The 16,142-nt window shown below is 45.3% G+C and overlaps 1 long non-coding RNA gene across 1 annotated transcript in view; it reads right to left on the bottom strand.

Annotated features, from left to right (window-relative positions):
• Positions 1 to 16,142, bottom strand: part of LOC134345922 (uncharacterized) — a 30,594-nt gene that overhangs the window by 12,552 nt on the left and 1,900 nt on the right. The window contains exon 2 of the long non-coding RNA XR_010017792.1: positions 1,237 to 1,405. This is a non-coding gene — a long non-coding RNA (uncharacterized LOC134345922). The remainder of the gene's footprint in view (positions 1 to 1,236; positions 1,406 to 16,142) is intronic.

Below are 16,142 nucleotides of genomic sequence, written 5' to 3'. Positions count from 1 at the left end.
TCTGAGGAGGACTTTCCAGGGTGATCTGGTCCGGGGTGGTTCAGCCAGTGCAGTGTCTCGTTGTTTAGTATTTTCAGAATCAACAGTTTTACTAATATAAACTGGAATTGCCAGCAGGGTAAAGACGGGTCCATATCAGCTAACAGAAGACCTCTCGTCCCTGCAGTCCCTGTCTCCCGGCAATCTAAACACCCCGACAGTGTAGGTACCCCTTCCTCTAAAAGTGAGTGAATCATTCAGATAGCTGATTGTTGAGAGGAGTTATATTTTTTGGTTGTTAAAGTTCATCCAGATTTGGCTGGATACAGTTATGCAGAGTTTGGGGGTGTCACAGTGAAAGAACTGAACAGCCAAATCCTCTATGTTGTCCCTCTGGCCTCCGGCCACTGGTGGCACCGCGGGGACCTCCTGCAAATCACAGCACAGTGCCGATCCCAGCAGTTGTCGGCGATTCTCCTGGTTGGGCGGCGATGAGGAAGGGGCTGATCTCGGGTTTGTGTAAATCGAAGATCGATTGCAGTGGGAAAGCTGTGAGAGTGGATGTCAGTGACGTGATCTGTTTACACGTATGGGTATGGGGTAAATGGTGGGAAAGTTGTGGGGCTACTGGTGGGATGGAGGGAGGTTGGGGATGTGGGTTATCGGACACAGTGTGACCTGAGAGGGTGGGTCCTAGGGCAGATTACGTTGTAAGCAATGGAGGATCTGGTCCATTGCATCAGACAGCTTTCAGGAAGCAATTATATTAATCACCGTCTAATCTTGCTGCTAACATTGTGTTTGTCACAGAACCCAGAGTCTGGGATGGTTGGACCCAGTGCCTCGTGGAGTTCCCCAGGGTTACGCCCATTGCTACTTGTCATCTAAATCAATTATCTGGTCGAGAATGTACAGGGTATGGGGAGTGAGTTTGCAGCAAGCAATTTGAAGCAATTACTTCTTTTTGGAAGATAGTAATATAAACACCCCTCTTTCCCTCTCCACACTCAGAACCGACCAAAGCTACTTCAGGAGATGCAAGTTCTTCAAATGAGCAAACACTGAGGGAATATCTGTGAGATTAAAGAGCTGGGATACTGACAGTACATTAGCAGATCTGGAGTGATTGCATCTGGGTCTGACAGAGACATAACTGGTATTTCTGGGCATTTTCAATCTCACCAAAACTATTTCCTACCTTACTTTGTACAGAAATGTAATGTCTAAAGGATCAGAGTTTGAGTAAATGAGACTCACCGAACTTTCTCCTGATTGAATCAATGGAAACCCTGAGTCAGAATGGTTCTCTACAGTTGGTGCTCTCAGTCCTCGGGCTGGTTCACTTGCTGCTGTTCCCTCATCATCAGTTCTGGTTTGCTTCCAGTTGTGGGTTCTTCTTCCAATAAATCTCTCACCACAGGCCTAACTTTAACATGAAACATAATGAAGCACGTTAACAATACAAAGGAGAACAAAATATTTCTGCTCACTGAAATCTAAACATTGAAGACAAATATAATGATCTCAGTGAACAAAACTGTAATTGTCCCCGACATGTCACAAGACCTGATTGGGATAGCAAGGAGTCATGGTTCAGTCATGGTGAGAAAAAAGATGTAGGAACAGAATTAGGTGACTCGATCCATCGAGTCTGCTGCACCACTCAACCTTGGCTGATATTTATTACAACACCGTATTCCTGCCTTCCTCCTGTAACCCTGAAGCTACTGAGCAATCATGAATATATTAATCTCTGCCCTAAATATACCCAAATGACAGCCTTAACCACCCTCTGTGGCAACAAATTCCACAGATCAGCCATCTTTTGGCTGAAGACATTTTTTCTCATCTCAGTTTGAAAGGGAAGCATCTTTATTCTGAGTGTGCTGTCAGATCACAGACTCTCCGTCTAATGAAACCATCCTCCCAAGTCCACTGTATCCAGGCTTTTCAGCATTCAGTAGGTTCACTTAACCACACACCCCCTTTCACCGCCCCCCCAGTCTGAACTGAGGACAGCCCCATAACCATCAAATGTTCCTCGTACATAAAGCCGATCATTCCTGAGATTATTCATATGAACCTTGTGAGCAAGAACTGCACTGAACACATCACCAAGCATAACAGACAATCAGGAAATTTAAACCATTCCAGAGTGAATGTAATGAAAATACTGGAATCACGAGAATTGCTCAACAGGTAAGGAACTGCTGTGGGGAGAACAACAAACTTAACGATTCAGGTTCACAATCCTTTGTCAGAATGGATTCAGAATTTTCTATTTTTAGTGCATATCTCCAGCAACTTGAGCTTCTGTTTGATTTCCACTGCCTGTGAGACAGGTGACAGTGAGGAGGGTTTTCCAAACACTGAACCCCCAGGTCTATTTCTACTGGTGCAAACACAAAACAGCCCATTTAATCACAGCCTCCCCTTGTGAGGAATGGAATACAGAACTCTTTCTCTCCTCAGATTAGCCGTCATTGCTTTCAAAAGAACTCCAGAAACAAACATCTGATCCCAGACCAGAAGTACTCCCTCAACACCTCATAAACCCGGGCAGCTCGATGCCCAGGTGCATTTTACTTTGATCTAAAACTGTGATATCTCAGGATCCAACCTCAGAGCGTCACACAACTGAATCTGCCACTCACCAACCCTGAGGGTCTCACACATCGTCCCCACATCTCACAATGGGTAGTGAAATCCAGGATTTCCCCACAACCAAAGTCCAGCTGCTCGAAATTTCTGCTTCATTGCAGAAGGATAAACATCCAGCCCCATCTGTAGAAGCACTAACCAAAGTCAAAGCCAAAACACCGACAGTTCCATATGCCTGGAATATAGATCACAGGATTATAGCCCAAGCACCAACTCTCCCAGTACTCTTTGCTGCCGTAAAATGCTGTAGTGTGTCAGCCAGTCACAGTTCAAAAACTAGCACCTCCAGACCAATGCACAACAGAACTGGTACCTGATGATCCTCTGGCATTCCAGCTAACAAAAAACGATTCTGTTAACTACTCAGCAAGGCCATACGTGTAAAAGAATAGTTCACAATGAAGACAAGGGTTAGAAGAAAGATTGCTGATCTTTAACATTGAGGTGGTGGGATAAAGGGTGGACCGAGGTTGACCCGGATGGTTGATGTATATCACTGAAGTGGTGGGGGGGTGGGAAGTTGGGGTTAGGAGTCTGGACAGAGGTTGAACCAGATTTGCAGGGATAAGCAGATGGAACCAGGTGGGAGATGGGATTGAGGACAATCACTGATGGTCCTCCAGAAATACACAGATACTGAATTAATCGTACACACTACTGTATAAAATATTCTAAAATGACAAAATTATAACAAACAACAAGAACTTTGCTGTATACTTTGATCCTCACCCACTTACGACTAAGGTGCTGAGGACCCTATCAACATACCATAGAAAGTTTCCCATCTGGTTACGTCATGCTTTTTTATGGTAACTGCTCTGCCCGTGACTGCGAGAAACTGCAGAGACCTTTGGATACAGATCAGCACATCACTGAAACCATTCTCCCCCCCAGGCTTCCCAGTCCCTCGGTAAAGCAAGCACTGAAATCAATGATCCCCACAACCTGGGATATTCTCCTTTCTCACCCACCCCAATCCGGGAGAAGACACAACAGCCATAAAGCTCAAGGACAAATGTGAGGAGGCTCAGGAAGCGAGGCGAGTTGGGGGAAGTTAACGGGACTCAGTGGCCAACATCAGATTTCCCCAACACACCGTGGAGGAAGCATCACCACCCTTCCGCGGACTGTATGGAGACCACGTGATCTTGCGTCACAGAGCGGAGGGCGGGGCAGATCCGCGGCACACAGGCTCAGGTGACCTGTTGGCGGGACTTCCATTTCAATTCTGCGGAAATGGACGGCCTGGGGTTCTGGTTTGGATCGTTCAATGCAGAATAAGTAAAGTCTGCACATTGGTGACGAGCTCAGATAACTGGAAAATAAATGAGTAATTAGCCCTCAGTTCGAGGCTCCCGGCCAACATCAGATCTCCCCGCTTGGGATTGGTCTCAATACTCACCGATGGGAAAGTTATACCTTCGGCCCGCAGACAGTGATCCTGACCCCCGGCAACCCACCCAAGAGGCGAGGATCCTTTCCCGATCCTGCAGAAGAGCCGCTTCGGCACTGAGCGGAAACACCGCACACCCGGAGAGAGTGAGCATGCGCGAAGTGAACGTTGCGTCTCCGGAGGGCGTGGCTTCGTATACAGACGCGCTGATGCTGCCCATCTGTGGTTAAATGGGAGGGGCGAACGGGATCACGTGACCGCACCGCGGGCAGAGCAAGTTTGTGCAACCTCGCGTTACAGCTCATGCCCTCTAATCCAGACAAGATCCTGATAAGCAACATACATCAAAGTTGCTGGTGAACGCAGCAGGCCAAGCAGCATCTATAGGAAGAGGCGCAGTCGACATTTCAGGCCGAGGTCCTGACGAAGGGTCTCGGCCTGAAACGTCGACTGCGCCTCTTCCTATAGATGCTGCTTGGCCTGCTGCGTTCACCAGCAACTTTGATGTATGTTGCTTGAATTTCCAGCATCTGCAGAATTCCTGTTGTTTACAAGATCCTGATAAACCTTTTCTGCACCCTCGTCAAAGCCCCGACATCCTTCCGAGAATGGGGTGACCAGAACTGTATGAAACACTCCAGATGTGGTCTAACTCATTTTATAAAGCTGCAACACAACTTCCCGACTTTTGAACTCAGTACTTCAACTGATAATGACAACCATACCATTTGCCTTCTGAACCACCCGATCAATCAGTGCAGTCTCTTTCAGGGAACGATGAACTTCGACTCTAAGATCCCTCTGATCATCAACACTGTTCAGGGTTTTGCATTTAAAAGTTTACTGTCTCATACATTCGACCTACCGAGCTGTCAAGATTATCATCCACTGCTCATCTCACTTGAGTTTTCTCAGGTTCTGTTGAATTTACTACCAACTGCACAAGTACAGGAAGGTGAGAAACACTGACTTGTAGCATCCTAGAGATGCTGCCTGGCCTGCTGCGTTCACCAGCAACTTTTATGTGTGTTGCTTGAATTTCCAGCATCTGCAGAATTCCTGTTGTTTGACTTGTAGCAGTATCACAGGCAAGTACATTCAGATAACACACAGAACATAAATTATACGATTCTCTGTCAGTAACAATCTATAGATATGTTTTTGTCAGTAACAATGTATAAAATACATTGTATCATGATTAGTATTAAAATATGCATTTTGTGTCAATAACAGACTTGGAAATGTCGAATTTGGTCCCTGTCTCCATTCCTCCTGTAATCCACAACCAGCTCCTTTGTTTTGGTCACAATGAGGGAGAGGTTGTTTTCTTGACACCGCTGTGTCGGGGTGATGAATTCTTCTCTGTAGGTTCCCTCGTTATTATTTGAGTTTTTGCCAATCAATGCAGTGTGGTCAGCAAATTTAATTAGCAGATCGGAGCTGTGGATGGCGACACAGTTGTGGGAATACACAGAGTAAAGAAGGGGGGGGCCAAGGAGACAACCCTGTGGGGTATGTGTGCTGAGGGTCAGAGAGACAGAGGTGAGGGAGCCCACTCTTACGACCTGCCGGCGATCTCGCAGGCAGTCTAGAATCCAGCAATGCAAGACAGGCCGAGGTGTCTCAGCTTCTTGTCGATACTTTACGCCTTCGTAGGGCTACTTCTCTGCCCGTGGCTGCAAGGAACTGCAGAGAACTTTAGAGAACAGAGAACATCAGAGAAACAAGCCTCACCACCATGGACTCCTCCTACACTTCCCCTGCCTCGGAAAAGCATTTACTCAAAAGCCATGTACTCAAAGATCCTCACAACCTGGACATTCTCACTGCAAACCGCTCCCCCATCGGGGAAGCCTTAAAACGGGTACCACCAGGCTCAAGGACGGCTACCGGTCTGCGGTTATACGCCAAATGAATGGTCTCCAGTACGATAAAATGGTCTCGACCTCACAATGTAACTCGACGAAACCCTGCACCACATGTCTATCTGCACTGCACTTTCCCTGCAGCCATAATGCTTTGTTACAGTTATTGTTTTGTCATATATCAGCTCAATGTACTGTCATAATGTATTAATCTATGTGGGTGGTACGTCAGGCAAGATTTTCACTGTAGCTCAGTATGTGATAAGAATAAAGAAATTCCCCATTTTAATTGTGTGGAAATATTAGACAGACTGAGCTTCTTTGGATCCTCAGAAGGAAACAACTGAACTGTTGTCATTTCTGAGGAATGCAAATAAATGGAAAAGGCTTCAATCTCGCATTACGACCTCCGGTAACCGGGATCAGGTGACCCGTGGTGGGTCTCCCATACCAATTATCAGAATCAGGTTTAATAGCACCGGCATATGTCATGAAATCCGTTGTCTCTGCAGCAGTAGAACCTAATTCATAACAATAGATTTTAACAGCTATGAATTACAATAATATGCATATTAAATAGTTAATTACATAGTAGTGCAAAAATAAAAATAAAATATGTAATAAACTCTTTGAATTGTGTGGAAATTCTGGTCCAAAGGTTAACTAAATTGAACACAGTTATGAGAAGCTCAGAAAAATAGAAAATGCTAAATTTTCATATGAATGGGTCATATACCCAGAAATATTGGCTGCACTTTGGCATGTGAAAACAGTGGAATAGACCATAAGAGCCATAACATATTGGAGCAGAAGTACGCCATTCGGCCCATCGAATATGCTCCGCCATTCAATCATGGGCTGATCCAATTCTTCCAGTCACCCCCACTCCCCTGCCTTCACCCCATACCCTTTTATGCGCTGGCTAATCAACAACCTATCAATCTGTGCCTTAAATACATCCAATGACTTGGCCTCCACAGCTGCTGATGGCAACAAATTCCACAGATTTACCACCCACTGACTAAAGTAATTTCTCCGCCTCTCTGTTCTAAATGGGCGTCCTTCAATTCTGAAGTCATGCCCTCTTGTCCTCGAGTCCGCTACCATGGGAAATAACTTTGCCATATCTAATGTGTTCAGGCATTTTAAATTTCGGAATGTTTCCATGAGGTCGCCCTCATTCTCCTGAACTCCAGGAAATACAGCCCAAGAGCTGCCAGACATTCCTCATACGGTAATCCTTTCATTCCTGGAATCATTCTCGTGAATCTTCTCTGAACCTTGTCCAATGTTAGTATATCCTTTCTAAAATAATGATCCCAAAACTACACACATTCGTCTGTGTAATGTCATGGGTGTCTCACGGAGCATCCCCATTGCATCCTTGCTCTTATATTCTATACCTCTAGAAATGAATGCCAACAATGCATTTGCCTTCTTCACCACTGACTCAACCTGGAGGTTAACCTTTAGCGTATCATAGAAATATAGAAACATAGAAAATAGGTGCAGGAGTAGGCCATTCGCCCTTGGAGCCTGCACAGCCATTCAGTGTAATCATGGCTGATCATCCAACTCAGAACCCTGTACCAGCCTTCCCTCCATACCCCCTGATCCCTTTAGCCGCAAGGGCCATATCTAACTCCCTCTTAAATATAGCCAATGAACTGGCCTCAACAGTTTGCTGTGGCAGAGAATTCCACAGATTCACCACTCCCTGTGTGAAGAAGTTTTTCCTAATCTCGGTACTAAAAGGCTTCCCCTTTATCCTCAAACTGTGACCCCTCGTTCTGGACTTCCCCAACATCGGGAGCAATCTTCCTGCATCTAGCCTGTCCAATCTATTGTTTTGTCATATATTAGCTCAATGTACTGTAGTAATATATTGATCTGTGTGGATGGTACGTCAGGCAAGATTTTCACTGTAGCTCAGTACGTGATAAGAGTAAACAAATTCCCCATTTTAATTGTGTGGAAATATTAGACAGACTGAGCTGCTCGGAAGGAAACTTAACTGTTGTTATTTCGAAGGAATGCAAATAAATGGAAAGGGCTTCAATCTCGCATTACGAACTGCGGTAACCGGGATCAGGTGACCGGTGGTGGGTCTCCCATACCAATATCAGAATCAGGTTTAACAGCACCGGCCCATGTCATGACATTCATTGTCTCTGCTGCAGCAATAGAACCTAATTCATAACAATAGATTTTAACAACTGTGAATTGCAATAATATACATATTAAGTAATTAAATTATATAAGTAGTGCAAAAATAAAAATAAAAAGTGTAATAAACTCTTAATTGTGTGGAAATTCTGGAGCTAAACTAAATTCTAACTAAACTGTACACATTTATGAGAAGCTCAGAAAAATAGAAAAGGCTAAATTCTCATTTGAGTGGGTCACATACCCAGAAATATTGGTTGCACTTTGGCAGGTCGATCAGTGGAATAGACCATAAGATCATAAAATATTTGAGCAGAAGTAGGCCATTCGGCCCATCGAGTCTGCTCCGCCATTCAATCATGGGCTTTGGGTTCCGGAAAGAGGTGGGGTCTAGAGTTTACGAGGAGGAGGAAGAGGAATCAGATCAGCAGGATGTGCCTGCAAATGAAAGATCAGAAACATTTGGAAACTGATTGATTGAAAAAAATGTGATTAATTTCTGCAAAATAATGGATGAAATTAGCAGATCAGGCAACAAATGTGGAGAGGAGTAAATAGACAACGTTTAAGCAGAGCTCCTTCAGAATGCCTAGACTGTGTACTTCTCTGCTTAGTTGCTGCCTGAACTGCAGAGTTCCTCCAGCATTTTGTGTGTGCATCTCTGTATTTCCAGCAACTGCAGAATCTCGTGTTTTATATCTGCATTTGTAAGTGGATCGTACTTTGGCATTAAGTTACTCTCTCACCTCTTTTTTAAAAAGTGGGGTTATATTAGCCACCCTCCAATCCACATGAACTAGTCCAGAATCTAAAGAGTTTTGAAGAATTATCACTAATGCATCCACTATTTCTTGGGCTACTTCCTTAAGCACTCTGGGATGCAGACCGTCTGGCCCTGGGGATTTATCTGCTTTTAATCCCTTCAATTTACCTAACACCACTTCCCTACTAATGTGTATTTCCCTCAGTTCCTCCATCTCACTGGACCCTCTGTCCCCTACTATTTCTGGAAGATTATTTATGTCCTCCTTAGTGAAGTCAGAACCAAAGTAGTTATTCAATTGGTCTGCCATGTCCTTGCTCCTCATAATCAATTCACCTGTCTCTGTCTGCAGAGGACCTACATTTGTCTTAACTAATCTTCTCTTTTCACATATCTATAAAAGCTTTTACAGTCAGTTTTTATGTTCCCTGCCAGTTTTCTCTCGAAATCTTTTTTCCCTTTCCTAATTAAGCCCTTTGTCTTCCTCTGCTGGATTCCGAATTTCTCCCAGTCCTCAGGTGAGCCACTTTTTCTGGCTAATTTGTATGCTTCTTCTTTGGAATTGATACTATCCCTAATTTCCCTTGTCAACCACGGGTGCACTACCTTCCGTGATTTATTCTTTTGCCACACTGGGATGAACAATTGTTGTAATTCATCCATGCGATCTTTAAATGCTTGCTATTGCATATCCACCATGAACCCTTTCAGTGTCATTTGCCAGTGTATCTTAGCTAATTCACGTCTCATACCTTCAAAATTACCCTTCTTTAAGTTCAGAACCTTTGTTTCTGAATTAACTATGTCACTCTCCATCTTAATGAAGAATTCCACCATATTATGGTCACTTTTACCCTAGGGGCTTCTCACGACAAGATTGCTAATTAACCCTTCCTCATTGCTCAATACCCAGTCTAGAATAGCCTGCTCTCTAGTTGGTTCCTCGACATGTTGGTTCAAAAAACCATCCTGCATACATTCCAAGAAATCCTCTTCCTCAGCACCCTTACCAACTTGGTTCACCCAATCTACATGTAGATTGAAGTCACCCATTATAACTGCTTTTCCTCTATTGCACGCATTTCGAATCTCCTGTTTAATACCATTCTCAACCTCACTACTACTGTTAGGTGGCCTGTACACAACTCCCACCAGCGTTTTCTGCCCCTTAGTGTTATGCAGCTCTACCCATTTCGATTCCACATCCTCCCAGCTGATGTCCTTCCTTTCTATTGCGTTAATCTCCTCTCTCACCAGCAATGCTACCCACCTCATTTTCTTTCATGTCTATCCCTCCTGAATATTGAATATCCCTGAATGTTGAGCTTGCATCCTTGGTCACCCTGGAGCCATGTCTCTGTGATCCCAACTCTATCATATTCATTAATAACAAATTGCACTTTTAATTCATCCACCTTTTTACAAATGCTCCTTGCATCGACACACAAAGCCTTCAGGCTCGCTTTTACAACTCTCTTAGCCCTTATACAATTATGTTGAAAAGTGGCCCTTTTTGATGCTTGCCCTGGATTTGCCGGCCTGCCACTTTTACTTTTCACCTTACTACTTTTTGCTTCTACCCTCATTTTACACCCCTCTGTCTCTCTGCACTTCTTCCCATCCCCCTATTGTGAACTAACCTCCTCTCTCCTAGTCTCTTTAATTTGATTCCCATCTCTCAACCATTCTAGTTTAAAGTCACCTCCGTAGCCCTCGCAAATCTCCCTGCCAGGATATTGGTCCCCCTAGGATTCAAGTGTAACCCATCCTTTTTGTACAGGTCACACCTGCACCAGAAGAGGTCCCAATGTTCCAAAAACTTGAATCCCTGCCCCCTGCTCCAATCCCTCAGCCACGCATTTATCCTCCACCTCATTGCATTCCTACTCTCACTGTTGCGTAGCACAGGCAGTAATCCCGAGATTACTACCTTTGCAGTCCTTTTTCTCAACTCCCTTCCTAACTCCCTATATTCTCCTGTCAGGACCTCTTCCCTTTTCCTACCTATGTCATTGGCAACTATATGTACCACGAACTCTGGCTCCTCACCCTCCCACTTCAGGATATCATGGACGCGATCAGAAATATCCCGGACCCTGGCACCAGGGAGACAAGCTACCATCCGGGTCTCTGGACTGCGTCCAGAGAATCGCCTATCTGACCCCCTTGCTATCGAGTCCCCTATTACTACTGCCCTCCTCTTCCTTTCCCTACCCTTCTGAGATACAGGGCCGGACTCTGTGCCGGAGGCACGGCCACTGTCGCTTCCCCCAGGTAAGCTGTCCCCCCCTCAACAATACTCAAACAGGAGTACCTATTGTTAAGGGGCACAGCCACCGGGGTATTCTCTATTACCTGACTCTTCCCCTTCCCCCTCCTAACCGTGACCCACTGGTCTGCCTCCCGTGGCCCCGGTGTGACCACCTGCCTGTAACTCCTCTCAATCAACTCCTCACTCTCCCTGACCAGACGAAGTTCTTCGAGCTGCTGCTCCAGTTCCCTAACGCGGTCTCTTAGGAGCTGCATCTCGGCGCACCTGGCGCAGATGTGGACGTCTGGGAGGCTGGAAGGCTGGGAGACTCCAGGACCTCCCACATCCGGCACTGAGAACAACAAACTGCCCTCACACTCATACTTCCCCCTCTCCTCAAATAACAACAAAAAATGAATACCAAACCTTCCTCGCCTCGCCCTTTTCCGCTTAAGCCCATTGAGCCGAAGCCCTTAAGCCTTCACTCTGCTCCAGGCTCACTCCGCCGCCCGCAAACTACGTTGCCCGTTGTATAAGGCTGTGTTCCTTTTAAATCTTCCGCGCTTCACTGCCCGTCGTCACGCGCCTGCGCAGTTCCGCCTCTCTGAATGCCGATGGGAAAAAAACCCGAAAAATTTAAAAATGGCTTCCTCCACACTCCCGCTCCGATTCTCAGACTTCCTTCTCCGAATCCTGCACAAGGACTCCTTATCCTTATCCTGCACAAGTCCATTTGCATCTCTGCATTTTGAATTCTCTCCCCATCTAAATAATAGTCTGGCCTTTTTGTTTTTCCACCAAAGTGCATGTCCATACACTTTCCAACTTTGCATTTCATTGGCCACTTCTTTGCCCATTCCCCTAAACTATCTAAGTCTCTCTGCAGGCTCACTTTTTGCTCAACACTACCCGCTCCTCCACCTATCTTTGTATCATCGGCAAATTTAGCCACAAATCGTTTAATACCGTGCAAATCATAGACATACATCTTAAAAAGTAATGGTCCTAACACTGATCCCTGTGGAACTCCACTGGTAACCGGCAGCCAGCCAGAATAGGATCCCCTTATTTCCACTCTCTGTTTTCTACCAACCAGCCAATGCTCCACCCACGCTAGTAACTTCCCTATAATTCCATGGGCTCTTATCTTGCTAAGCAGGGTCATGTGTGACACCTTGTCAAAGGCCTTCTGAAAAACCAAGTACACCACGTTTACTGCATCTCCTTTGTCTACCCTGCTTGTCATTTTCTCAAAGAATTGCAGTTGGTTTGTCAGGCAGGATTTTCCTTTCAGGAAACCATGCTGGCTTTAGCCTATCTTGTCATGTGCCTCCCAGTATTACATAATCTCATCCTCAACAATCAATTCCAACAACTTCCCAACCACTGCTGACAAGCTAACAGGTCTACAGTTTCCTTTCTGCTGCCGCCGACCCTTCTGAAATAGCGGGGTAACATTTCCAATTTTCCAGTCATCTGCTGCAATCCCAGAATTTATCAATTCTTGAAAGATCATCGTTAATGCCTCTGCAATAACTCCAGCTACTTCCTTCAGAACCCAATGGGTGCATTTTATCAGGTCCTGGAGATTTATCCACACTCAGACCATTAAGCTTCCTGAGCACATTCTTAGTTGTAATTTTCACTGCACAAACTTCACTTCCCTGACACTCTTGATTGTCTGATATACTGCAGACGTCTTCAACTGTGAAGACTGATGCAAAATACTCATTCAGTTCCACTGCCCTCTCTGCATCTATCATTACAATATTTCCAGAGTCATTTTGTATTGGTTCTATTTCTACCTTTGAATCTCTTTTACCCTTTATATACTTAAAAAAGCTTTCAGTATCTTCTTTGATATTAGTCACCTATTTCCTCTCATAATTCATCTTTTCCTTCCAAAGGACCTTCCTGGATTTCTTCTGCAAGTTTTTAAAAGCTCCCCAATCCTCTATCTAGCTGTGGCTTCCTTGTATGCCCTCTCTTTTGCTTTTACTTTGGCTCTGACTTCACTTGTCAGCCACCGTAGTGTCCTTCTTCTCTTTGAAAATTTCTTATTATTTGGAAAAAAAAATCTGTCCTGCACTTGCCTCATTTTTCGCAGAAACTCCAGTCATTGCTGCTCTGCTGTCCTTCCTGCAAAAGTCCCTTTCCAGTCATCTTCGGCCAGTTCTCCTCTCATACCATTGTAATTTCCTTTATTCCACTGAAATACCGACGTATTGGATTTTCTTTTTCCCTTTCAGATTTCAGTGTGAACTCGATCATATTGTGATCACTGTTCCCAAGGGGTTCCTTAACCTTAAGCTCTCTTATCACCTCTGGATCATTGCTCAACACTGAATCCAACACAGCTGATCTCCTAGTAGACTCAGCAACAGGCTATTCTAAAAAGCTATCCTCTAGACATTCAAAAAATTCTCTCTCTTGAGGTCCAGTACTGACCTGGTTTTCCCAAATCCACTTTCTTGTTAAAATCCACAACGATTATCATGACATTGCCTTTCTGACACGCCTTTTCTATTTCTTGTTAAATTTGCAATCCACATCCCAGCTGCTGTTTGTAGGCCTGCATACAACTGCCATTAGGGTCCTTTTACACTTGCCATTTCTTAATTCAACCCATTGAGACTCTACTCCTTCCAATTCTATGTCATCTCTTTCCAACGATTTAATATTATTTCTTGTACACAGGGCCACATGACTTCATTTGGCGACTAACCTATCTTTCTGATGCACCTTGTATCATTGGATGTTCAGCTCCCAATGACAGCCATTCTTTAGCCAAGTTTCACAAATGGCCACAACGTCATATTTGCCAATCTGTAGCTGAATTTCAAGATCGTCTGTTTTATTCCTTATGCTGCATGCATTCAGATACCACACTCTCAGGCCAGTATTTGTTGCTTTATATTTTAATGGCATCACGACTCTATTGTCCTGTAACTCATGCCACTGGCTTTGATTAAGCTTTATCTCCTGCTTGTTCTTTCTATAATCTCTGCTGCATGCTATCTCAACCTAAGCAAGGCTGCAGGACCGGATAGTGTCAGCACCAGGGTGCTCAAAGCCTGTGCCCCTCAGCTATGTGGAGTACTTCACCATGTATTCAACCTGAGCCTGAGGCTCTGGAGGGTTCCTGTACTGTGGAAGACGTCCTGCCTCGTCCCTGTGCCGAAGATGCCGCGCCCCAGCGGCCTCAATGACTACAGACCGGTGGCATTGACCTCCCACATCATGAAGACCCTGGAGAGACTTGTTCTGGAGCTGCTCCGGCCTATGGTCAGGCCACACTTAGATCCCCTCCAGTTCGCCTACCAGCCCCGACTAGGAGTTGAGGATGCCATTGTCTACCTGCTGAACTGTGTCTATGCCCACCTGGACAAGCCAGCGAGCATTGTGAGGGTCATGTTTTTTGACTTCTCCAGTGCGTTCAACACCATCCGCCCTGCTCTGCTGGGGGAAAAGCTGACAGCGATGCAGGTGGATGCTCCCCTGGTGTCATGGATTCTTGATTACCTGACTGGCAGACCACAGTACGTGTGCTTGCAACACTGTGTGTCCGACAGAGTGATCAGCAGCACTGGGGCTCCACAGGGGACTGCCTTGTCTCCCTTTCTCTTCACCATTTACACCTCGGACTTCAACTACTGCACAGAGTCTTGTCATCTTCAGAAGTTTTCTGATGACTCTGCCATAGTTGGATGCATCAGCAAGGGAGATGAGGCTGAGTACAAGGCTACTGTAGGAAACTTTGTCACATGGTGTGAGCAGAATTATCTGCAGCTTAATATGAAAAAGACTAAGGAACTGGTGGTAGACCTGAGGAGAGTTAAGGTACCGGTGACCCCGTTTCCATCCAGGGGGTCAGTGTGGACATGGTGGAGGATTACAAATACCTGGGGATACGAATTGACAATAAACTGGACTGGTCAAAGAACACTGAGGCTGTCTAGAAGAAGGGTCAGAGCCGTGTCTATTTCCTGAGGAGACTGAGGTCCTTTAACATCTGCCGGACGATGCTGAGGATGTTCTGCGAGTCTGTGGTGGCCAGTACTATTATGTTTGCTGTTGTGTGCTGGGGCAGCAGGCTGAGGGTGGCAGACACCAACAGAATCAACAAACGTATTCGTAAGGCCAGTGATGTTGTGGGGATGGAACTGAACTCTCTGACGGTGGTGTCTGAAAAGAGGATGCTGTCTAAGTTGCATGCCATCTTGGACAATGTCTCCCATCCACTACATAATGTACTGGGTGGGCACAGGAGTACATTCAGCCAGAGACTCATTTGTCCAAGATGCAGCACAGAGCATCATAGGAAGTCATTCCTGCCTGTGGCCATCAAACTTTACAACTCCTCCCTTGGAGGGTCAGAAACCCTGAGCCAATAGGCTGGTCCTGGACTTATTTCATAATTTACTGACATAATTTTACATATTACTATTTGACTATTTATGGTTCTATTACTATTTATTATTTATGGTACAACTGTAACAAAAACCAATTTCCCCCTGGGATCAATAAAGTATGACTATGACTATCTTTGATTTATTTCTGTTTTCTCCTTCCTCAGCCCAATCACCCTGGTTCCCATCTCCCTGCCATATTAGTTTAAACGCTCACTAACAGCTTTATTAAATGTTCCTGCTATGATATTGGACCCCTTTGTGTTCAGGAGTAACCCGTCCTTTTGGTACCGGTCATGCCTCCCCTGGAAGAGGCCCCAGTGATCCAGGAATCTGAAGCCCTGCCCCCTACACAAGTCTCTCAGCCACACATTAATACGCCTGATCACGCTATTCCTTCATCGCTGGCACGTGGCGCAGGCAGCAATCCTGAGATTACTACCCCAGAGGTCTGCAGGGGTCTGTGTTGGCAACGTTTCTGTTTACGTTCTATGTCAGTGCATCGGATGAGTGTTGATGGCCCTGTGGCCAAATTTACGCATGATAGCAGTGAGATGTCATTCACTGGCTCTCATTTTGGAAGGGATTCAGTTGGCCATCGCAGATACACCAATAGCTTCGCACTAGGAAGCGGCCGTTCACCTGCTCCGTGTGC

This window comes from Mobula hypostoma, chromosome 4, assembly GCF_963921235.1.
Source record: "Mobula hypostoma chromosome 4, sMobHyp1.1, whole genome shotgun sequence".
NCBI classification, from domain to species: Eukaryota; Metazoa; Chordata; class Chondrichthyes; order Myliobatiformes; family Myliobatidae; genus Mobula; species Mobula hypostoma.
This window is presented reverse-complemented; position numbering and strand designations above follow the sequence as displayed.